This window comes from Lytechinus pictus, chromosome 2 (assembly GCF_037042905.1).
Source record: "Lytechinus pictus isolate F3 Inbred chromosome 2, Lp3.0, whole genome shotgun sequence".
NCBI classification, from domain to species: domain Eukaryota; kingdom Metazoa; phylum Echinodermata; class Echinoidea; order Temnopleuroida; family Toxopneustidae; genus Lytechinus; species Lytechinus pictus.
The window spans coordinates 33,489,987-33,500,172 of NC_087246.1; the positions used below are offsets into that span (position 1 = coordinate 33,489,987).

General features: G+C 37.1%; 2 non-coding genes across 2 annotated transcripts; both read left to right on the plus strand.

Annotated features, from left to right (window-relative positions):
* The first annotated feature begins 1,739 nt into the window (after positions 1-1,739).
* Positions 1,740-1,813, plus strand: TRNAN-GUU (transfer RNA asparagine (anticodon GUU)). The gene has a single exon. It is a non-coding gene; the product is annotated as a tRNA-Asn (tRNA).
* Positions 1,814-2,765: 952 nt separating this feature from the next.
* On the plus strand, positions 2,766-2,839 carry TRNAN-GUU (transfer RNA asparagine (anticodon GUU)). Its single transcript has one exon. It is a non-coding gene; the product is annotated as a tRNA-Asn (tRNA).
* The last annotated feature ends 7,347 nt before the right edge of the window (positions 2,840-10,186 follow it).

The window sequence follows — 10,186 nt, forward strand, 5'->3', positions numbered from 1 at the left end:
CACACAAACATAATTTTACCCCTCCATACAGGCCTATCCATCAAGTCATTTGTCGTATTTTCATTGTCGTTTTGGCAGTGTTTGTCAATAATGTATACATTCTTTTCAAATGAATGACTTAAACTCACTCAACTTTCCCTTGAGACATCATAATAAAACATCATCTTTGTAAGGACATCATGATTGACTGAACACGTAATACTTTATGCAAAGAAAAGACAATGATGATAATTAAGTTTGTCTCATGCGTTATTTATGAATGGGGCGGGTGTGTGACGTCATTCTTGTAATCACCCGAGACACTGACGTGTTTGTAAAAGATTGGATTTGATTAAAGAACTTTTGAAGAAGAATAACTGATTGTACAAGTGAAAAATAAAACTTATCATTTTTTTCATATTCATCATAATCATTATCACTATTGTTATCGTGGTTATTCAAAATTTTCAGCATCAATATAGTAATGGAATCATTATATCATTCAGCAAATCATACAACAGATAAATGAGTACAAAATCAGGGCCCCATCTTACAAAGAGTTAGGATTGATCCAATCATCAATCGTAACTCTATGGAAATCCATCAGTGTCATGATTTTTTAAAATAAATTTGCAAAAAGTCCTTTGTAAACAAAAGAGAACACACTAAATTGTCAAGAAATCAATGATTTTATGGATATACATTCATATCTAGATTTTTTTAAACAAACATGCATTTTATATGTTGACTTTGGTGGCTTTCCATATTTGCGATTGATCGGATCAATCGCAACTTTTTGTAAGATGGGCCCCAGGTTTAGCTGGACTGTTTAGATGTGGAAGATGACAACCCCAAATAACTGTGATCCACAACAGACTTTCCTTCCCGCACCCTACCAGATGTTTCTTGTGAAAACATAATGTAACAAGGTAAATTGAAAAGCTCAGTGGAATAAATTATGATTTCGCAAATAATTTCACGGATCTCTTGTCATAGAAATACGTAATTGTTATGGGAGCACAGCAATGAAAATAAACAAACCAATGGAGCACGTGTTACATTCCAATACACACTCAATTCAATTTGTCATAAAATGTTTACATCTCGAGAGCAAACAATACATTTCCTCAAGTCGTGTTGGTATTTCTGATATCGCTTCATACATTTTTTTTTGGCAATAAAGGGGTCTTGTCGCACATAGAGACGATGGTACTACCAGAATGGTTAAAATTAACAATAAGCGATACATTTTGGATCGAATAGAACTGATGAGATATTTATTCATGATATGAGCACTATTTCCGTTGGGCATTCAGCGAATTAAAATACAGAGCTATCGCTAGAAACATAGTGTCACATGTCTCTAACGCCAATTCTTTTTAATATTGTGGAAATATATAAGGTAATAAACGATGACAATGCAAATCAAAATTGCCGATTCTAATTTACCTGAATATAGAAAATAAAATACCCAGCTTTCCACCAAGTTTTCAAAGAAAGCATAGAAGTAAACTTTTGGAAGATTTGTTTGACTGTGACGTAAATGTTAAGTGATGTCCCGCGGTCAGTCAGATCCGTCAGGAAAGGCAATCGTTATCAACCGTGCACCTATTATCATTTGTTACAAAAGGCTCATCAAAATAGCGATCCTAAGTTACAAAGAAATTACTCAGCTGAAGCATCAGTGTGAAGTTACGCCATGACGGGCGCCATGACTTCAACATTTTATTTTCTGAAACTAAACATAATAAAGCCACCTAGCTTCTGTGGCGCAATCGGCTAGCGCGTTCGGCTGTTAACCGAAAGGTTGGTGGTTCGAGCCCACCCAGGAGCGGTAATTTTTTTTTTCAAAGACAGTTTTTTTTAATCTACCCCTTTCGAAGACAAAATTAATCTAAAATGAAAAAAACCGACTCGCATGTTATGTTTTTGTTAATACACAGTGCGTGTAAAAAAGTAATCCAATTTCGCGGGCTTATTATAGTTCGAGATTATTGCATAATTATAATGCATTTTGAATTTACAAGAATATGAGAGAGCAACACCCCTGCATTTTATTGATACTTTACGAGTAACTCGTACACCACTCATGACCCATCCGATTGATGTTGAAGACATAAGGCACGAATTCCATTTATCAAAGTTTCAACATCTTTTGGAAAAGGGATTTTCTCAGCATTCGTCGACAACCGTCAATTGGCATATGGCACTTATGCCCCAAAGCAAGGCATTTTATCCACATTGCTGTTTTTTTTTCGTAAGTCAAGTAAATGAAAATTCTATATGCATTATGAAAACCAATGTGTGGACTTTTTTTTTTTTACTTATTTAAATACTTTAAGGGTTTCTTTTACTCATTCCTCACGCCGTTTAGTGTTGCTGATTTGGTCGACGTGCCATTTAGTGGTTGGGTGCAATGGAACATTTTGTTCATTATGAAAATAATTTATGAATAGTCAAGTTCTATTTTAGCCTATAGAAATGAATACACTTCTGGTTGAGTATTGAATTAGTCGATCACCCTGCTCACGATACCAAGGTTGGCCTATCTCTAATGTGTTTCACCATCTTCGCGTTGTTGGTTTAATAATCAACCAGTATATTTCACCAAGTGATCGCAATAAGCCCACATCTACCAGCACAGTCCAACTCCTTACAGAGACAGATGTCATATCTCCCACGTAAATTGTATTACGTTATTAGTTATCTTGTCAGTATTTACACATCAAACAACAATATCACAGACTTGATACAAAGTTATACCCGCTCTTCTTGTTTTTCAAGCAGCTTCTGTGGCGCAATTGGTTAGCGCGTTCGGCTGTTAACCGAAAGGTTGGTGGTTCAAGCCCACCCAGGAGCGATCGGATTTTTTTTTTTTTGTCTGAGCGATCAAATTTGTAAAAGAAATTCAACGGAGCTTTCGATTCTGTAGAAAAATCTTAGCATGACAAAGGAACACGTTGACGTGTATCTGCTTCAGAGTTTTAAACAAAATGTTGGTTTAAAAAATCGTCAAAACATTGCAATTTGCCATTTTTCCTGTTTTGTTTTCATTACTGCAACATTTAAAACAGTACTTGGCGAACTGAGAAAATTTCCCCAACAGTCTGCTCGAATCTGTTGTTGACGAAGCTGTAATTATTAAAAATGGTGGTGATTTTTTTACCGGTTAACTAAGAAAGCATGAATGCCTGTAAGCAAGCAACAAGAGGACCGACGGCTTAAGGTCCTATCCGAGGGACCTGGTAATGAGGATTAATGCCTTACTAAAGGGCACTAGCGCACCAAGTGGGAATCGAACCCGGTTACCGGAATCCGAATCCCCCTCTCTACCGACTGAGCTATCACGCGTAAGGGTGATCTAAAACTTATTATATGGTAATTTTGGCATGTTATTGGTTTTATATCATTTATTGGTTTCATTCATCTCCATTCCATTTACTGGACCGACAATTCTTGCTGATCGGGGAGAGGGAAGCCCCCATTTCTTCGCCAAAGGCTAGTGCGGGGGTTCAGAGTGTTTGAACAGTGGGCGGCTGAGACAAAACTGCATGGGGGCTGAACATACAAAAAGGGGTCACAATTTTATTTCACTTTCTTTACATCTATACTGAAAAATATGGAGATAGAGGCTGAAGCCCCGGTACCAGATGCCACGCCCCCTGCTGTGTTACTAGTATTGTGATAAGTGTATTTTGGGACGATAGTAAACCAGCTACACTGTGCAGTGTGTGAGTGTGTCTTCTTATATTACGAGCGTGTGTGGGTGTGTGAAGATCGCCTGGTCTCGTCAAAACGTTAGGCGTGTCCGTCAAAAATTGCATCCAGCGTGAAGCAACGCTCCGTGGCAAAAGCGTGAAGGGTATACTCTGACAACCTTGACAGACAATTTGAGGATGAAGACGGGGATGACGATCGGGGGTTTTTGAAGAGGACAGTTTAAAACGATTAAACAAAATGGCATCGATAATGCTGTATTAATCTACAACTCAAAACAATCAAAGTTATAGAAATACTGGGTAATTAAATTTTGGTTTAATTTGGAATTCCGTCATTTCAATGTTGCTTCAAATTATCAATGTTATTCAAAGGGCTTCAAAATTGCATGTTCTTCCGACCATTTTGGTTACAACGGGTATCATCTGATCGTGATCGCAGTGGTCGTACAAAAGTCGCATGACAGTAGTGCGAAGGCCCCGTTATGGGAACATTTTTTTTATGACGAGCTATAATTAATCTCAATGCAGTCCTAAATAGAGATTTAGGATTAGTGAATGATATAACCATCATCAAAATGAGTTAACTATCGGAAGGGTATATGATTTAAGAAAAATAAACAGTGCAATCTAATTTACACTCGATCGTATCGTTTTGGAGGTTAAATGGAAGATAAGCTCATTACGAGTTTGCTGGCATTGATGAAGGTGTGAACCTTTCATTGATGGAGGATTTTCGGTTTATTGTTGTCATATCTCGATTTTTTGGCGGGAGAATGGATGGAATGTGGGGATGAAGGCGTCACTTCCCGTAACCAGTTTCCGATCAGATACATTTATTGAATCCAAGGAATGTGTAACATATGCAATAAGTCTAATTCCTTAATACTCTTTAAATGGTTAGATCAAGCTGCACGTAAACAACATTATCATAAAAGGAGCAAATACCGTAAACATATTTTTTGGGATCATCAAACGGGGGAATCTGAAGAAAATGTAAACGAAAAATATTGCTTCTCTTGCGCAGATACAGGGGTGTGTCCGAAAATACAACACCTGCCATTTTCATAAATAATGAAATGCGAAAAATGCGTTGTAAAGATATATTAATCATCGTATAACTACATTTGGTGCGATAAATGTTGGGGAAATGAATATGAACATTTTTTTTAAATTACAGCATCTGTAAGAACATGATGACGGGGGAAGCCAGGGAATGGGGAGGGGGATGGTAGAGTTTCTCAAAGTATTTTCGTGTCTGTTCATTTATGTTCTCGTGATGCAGATGTAGATCCCATGGCATAAAATACAAAGCGTAAAATATCCAACAATTTCTTAAGTTCGTCCATGAATAATTCCTTCGTAACGGAATGGAAATAGGCCTATGCCCGGCCTAAACTAAACTATTTAGAGCCGACACCTTGACGTGGGTGGGACAGAAAGACATGTGCCCCAAGACTCTGGAATGACCTTCCAAGATATATGCGACTTTCTCCTTCTTTGGAAGTATTTAAGAAACATCTCAAGACTCTGCTTTTTAATCAATAATATTTACATGTATTAGTTATTATAATTTTCTATTGTGTAAAGCGCTGTGAAACGATGATATATTGTAAGAGCGCTATATAAATGAACATATTATTATTATTATTATTACTTGAGAATGAAGCTGTAGCATCCTTTGTCCCCAGATTCCACATAGGATAGTCAATGGCCTGTGACACAACAGTTTGTGATTGATCATATAGTACAACTAAATTAAAGATTGATTTCATTGACCATAATATTATACAATAAATGGTGAGATTTAACTATATAATCAGTCAGTCGACATGCTCTGTGTAACCATAGTAACGGGACTCTGGTCGGTAAAACTTCGTACCTAATTCAATCGTTTACATCATTACCTGAATATCCATCAAATCTTCTTAATGGAACAAATCGTCAATGGCATAGCAAATAGTTTATCTGCAGGAGAGAAAGGGAGTGGGGGGGGGGGGGTGGTTGGCCAAAAATCTACTTGTTGTCGTAATGGACAATCCCAGTTCCAGTACCCAATGGGTTGGTGGTGGTGGTGGCGGCGGGGAGGGGAGGGGGGGGGGGTCTTCTGCCCATTCGCACCCCCGAATAAACTTATGGATGGGATCGATTTATACCAAATCAATTTTACAATAGCTTAGTTCTTACCTTGGCATGTTTGATAATAGTCCCCGCAGCAGTCCTGTGAATATGTACAAGCCGCATCGCAGTAACACGACCGGTAATAAGGGTGGTATCCATTGGCAAAACATGTTACATCTTTACCCTCGCAACAAAGACGCTCCCCGTTTATCCCTCCCGTAAGACATCCGTTACCATACACCACAACGGGGAGCAGCGAAATGTACAGAGTTGATATAATGAAAAATGATGACGATCCCATCTTTTTTAAATAAAATTTCAAAATCAGCCAAGAAACGTATTTGCAATTAGATGAAATCAATTCCGTGTTCCTTGATCAAGTGTGATATATTCCGAAAAGTAGAGATTTCCAGATATGTTCGACATACGAAGCTCAAACTTCATGGGAAACACAAAATATACTTGAGGAAAGGAAAAGGTCATTCGTCAGGATAGTAAATCAGCAACACCTGTAACTCTCTATCCATCCGAAGTCACACCTATACTGCTGAGGTGCGAAATTCGAAATAAGATACAAACAGAAAAAAAACCAACAAACTTTTCGATGTCTTAGCACGGAATAAAGAACTGCACTAAAAAATCAATTACTCAATACATATCCAAGGGCTCCATGCAAGAAAATATGACATTTCTCTGTTTATCCAAAAAGCGTCTTTAAAAAATGTTTCAGATTTGGATCCACCTCTGTTTAGACTCTATCACTAGGATTAAAACTTTTTTTCCCAGGTAAGCTATAGAGAGAGAGAGGCAAGCGATCACAAACGGACGCACAGGATATCAACCGCGTTGAGGTAGAGTGATAAATGCTCCAGATCGTCTGCTCGCCCCAACTGTCAAACGCTCGGCTCTGATTTCGTCGAGACGCCAAAAAACTTGACGTCAATATTTGTGAGCGCGCCTCCATCGGCTGATGTTAGAACATGTTAATCATTTGCTGCGCTGTCGTTTATTGGTGGAGTCTTTGAAAATAGGGAAAATGAGGTCAGTTGAACAGTAATCACGGAGGGGGCAGGGTAGGTCATGAGTATGTTTGTGTGTGTGGGGGGGGTAGGGGTAGACTTTTATCATGCGCAAAATTCCTTGAATTTCATAGTTTGCATTGTTTATCTATAAATATTTGATATACATGCCATCATATTCAGAGTGGCAGTCCTCTTGGTAATATTTTCAGCTTAATTCTATATCTCTTTTGTGTCTATAAAATTCATGAAAGCAAACATCGAAACCATCTACAAGTAGATCAAAAATGTCTTCAGTGGTCCTTTTATGATCTTATTGATCTAAAACTGTGTAGTTTGAAATAGGCCTATATATATGCTTCTGGCAAATAGAGAGGGGGCATGTAAAATTGGTCGTTTTCTTAAGATTTTTTAGGAAGAAAAAAAATCCTCACTCTAAATACGACTCTGAAAAGAGAGGAGTTTGCATGTACGAGGGTGTGCGTATGTGTGTGTGTGTGTGGGGGGGGGGTAGCGCCTGTGTCCCCTGGATCCGTGACTATTTTCATGTAGGCCTACATTTGTTTGTAAGCTTAGATTTACAAATTTTACAGAAAGTTTATCCCCAAAATAAATATTTTTAGCATATTTTCTGCAGGGTTCTTTGATAGTACACAAGAATAATTTTTGAGGCCGAATTTCGCCGTGTGCGTACAAGCTAAAAGTATCATCACTAGAAAATGCCGAAGTGTTATTAGAGTCTTAGTGAAGAAAGAAAGAGGATAAAATTGAAAAGGAAAAGGGGTCTTGAGCAGAAAGGGGTTGGATAGGAGCAAAATTTGCGTAATAAAACAATGCTGATCATGTCCTTCTATTCTAAGATGTCGGAAAGGAGACGGACTAATTTTCCTCACCATAACTATATCAGCGTCAGTATGGTTATGCCCCGCCTACTAGAAAAAAAAATCAAGATTTCTTGAACGAAATGTAATTGAACGCGATCTTACATATTTTCAATTTTATCCAAAGGAGTTATCTGAAGCAGAATGAAATTGGAATATTAACGAGATTGAAACGGGAAAAGCAAAATCACGTTAAAATAATAACGGTCACATTTTCAACCATTATCTCGTCATGTGTTAATTTAGGGGCCCGTAAAACAGTTTTGGCGAAGCCATATTTCACATAAATGTTATTCCATGACGAACTGAAGACATGAGGAGCCACTCCATGTCAAAATGCCAACACCATCATATCCATATTTCATGGAGAGTGTCGCCAGCCATTTTACAACTTATGTGGTGCCGAAGAAAACGATGACAGGGGCAGAAGACGATCACATGTGTTTATTGGCGAATAGACAGTTTGAAGTTTACGATCGTAGTATAGAATCGAAGACGTGTGAATGAGCTAGCCACAACAAACCATATTTCTTCTTTCCCTCTCAATCTATTGTTACAATTTGTACTGTGGTTCGATTTAGACGTTGATATATGGCATAAGCACTGGCGGATCCAGGGGGGGGGGGGTTGGCACAGCCGGCCCCTGGTCCCCCCTTTGAGAGGCACAATTAAAATTTGTAATATCAATATGCCAATGCCAATGTGCCCCCCCCTTGAAAAATAGGAACTTTTTTTTGCTTGTCAAACTTTCCTCAAATGTGCCCCCCTTTTTTGAAAATCCTGTATCCGCCCCTGAGCATAAGAATCCCAGTCGTATCATCGTGCACTCACATGGTTTCTCATCTTATCATATCAGTTATGAAAATTATATATAACACAAAAATTAAACTAGTGTCATCTGGAGGGCATCGATCTACATCTGCCACACTTCACCCAGGTGAAGTTCTTTTTTGGCAACTGTAACGTTGGGGAGGCCATGAGCAGATGAGTGTCATTATTGATAGAATTATAAATTAGTGAACTCTGTATAAGAAGCGAATGGGGGAAATGAGTAAATATAACCCCATTAACTGATACAAATAAATGAGGGAATAATTAATTAATTAATTTATTTATCTCGCAATCTATATAGGCATATTCATTTATTAATTAGTGAGTGACCGATATATCGATTCATGTGTTCATTATATATATATATATATATATATATATATATATATATATATATATATATATATATATATATATATATATTGTCACGGCAGCCGATTCATTAATAATTATTATTTCCATGCGTATGAAGGCCTGAACATGCTGAACATGTTTACATTAAATGCGTAACATAGGTTAAAAGTAAATAGAAAATTATTATTAATTATATTCCATTCGAATAATTCGATGAGGCAAACTTATGTCAGTCAGTTATGAAATAACTTGAATAAAGCATGCACAGAGTAATGAAACGACGATTATGAAAAACCGATCAGTAACGAAAGATGCGGAATATTTGGAATACTATGTAAAAAGGGACAGATAGGGCTATAGGAATAGCAATGAAACGGAAAATACATTTAAATAATGAAATATACGCAGAAGTTGACCTGGACCAAAATGACACTCACATACACATATTGAAGAATTTGTCTGTTATGGTATTTGTGAAATATTGACCATGATATCGGAGTAGGGGTGAAAAATATGGGCTAAACTTTGAAAACTGATTCGTCAGCCGAAAGATTAGAGCCGAAAGTAGGTCAAGAGGTCACGTTCATAGAAGGAGGCAGGCCTGAATAGAGCCACGAAATTTGAACAAGAGAGATTACAAATTTGTAGAAATAGTTCAGATGTAATAATCTTTTCAATGGTATGCACACTTGTCCTTGTATACTATTTTAAAGGTACAGTTATATTTTTCAGGGGGAAATTGATTTTACTTCTTCCCAAATGAGATTCAATTAAATGGTTTTAACTTGGATCTTCCAAGTATGTTTAAGGGAAATAATACACCTCGAAAAAAAAGATATGACTGAAAGAGTAGAAAAGTTGCTTTTAAGAAGAGTTTTACATTGATAATAAAAATAAAGAGCGAGAGGAAAAAAGTATCAAATTTCATTTGAGAAAAGTACAATTTTTATTCTTAAATAAAATTGAAAAATTCCATCATGTTTTCTCGAAAAATCAATTCATTTGCGTTTTTTCCAACAATTTCTTGTTATTGTCATAATTGATAGTGATTAGTTCCACGGTGTCACATTATCCATAACCCATCTTTAAAATGCACCAAGTTGATTTTGAACTTGAATCGGGTTTAACGAACAGAAACTGATAACCGCATTCCATAGTCTTGATAGGCCCAATGCAAGCAAGAGAATGGGTTTCTTCTTATGCATACCATGGACCTACTAGTAGGTCCATGTGCATACATACTTCAGCGGATTTAGATCTCAAAAATATTATTTTCATATTATGA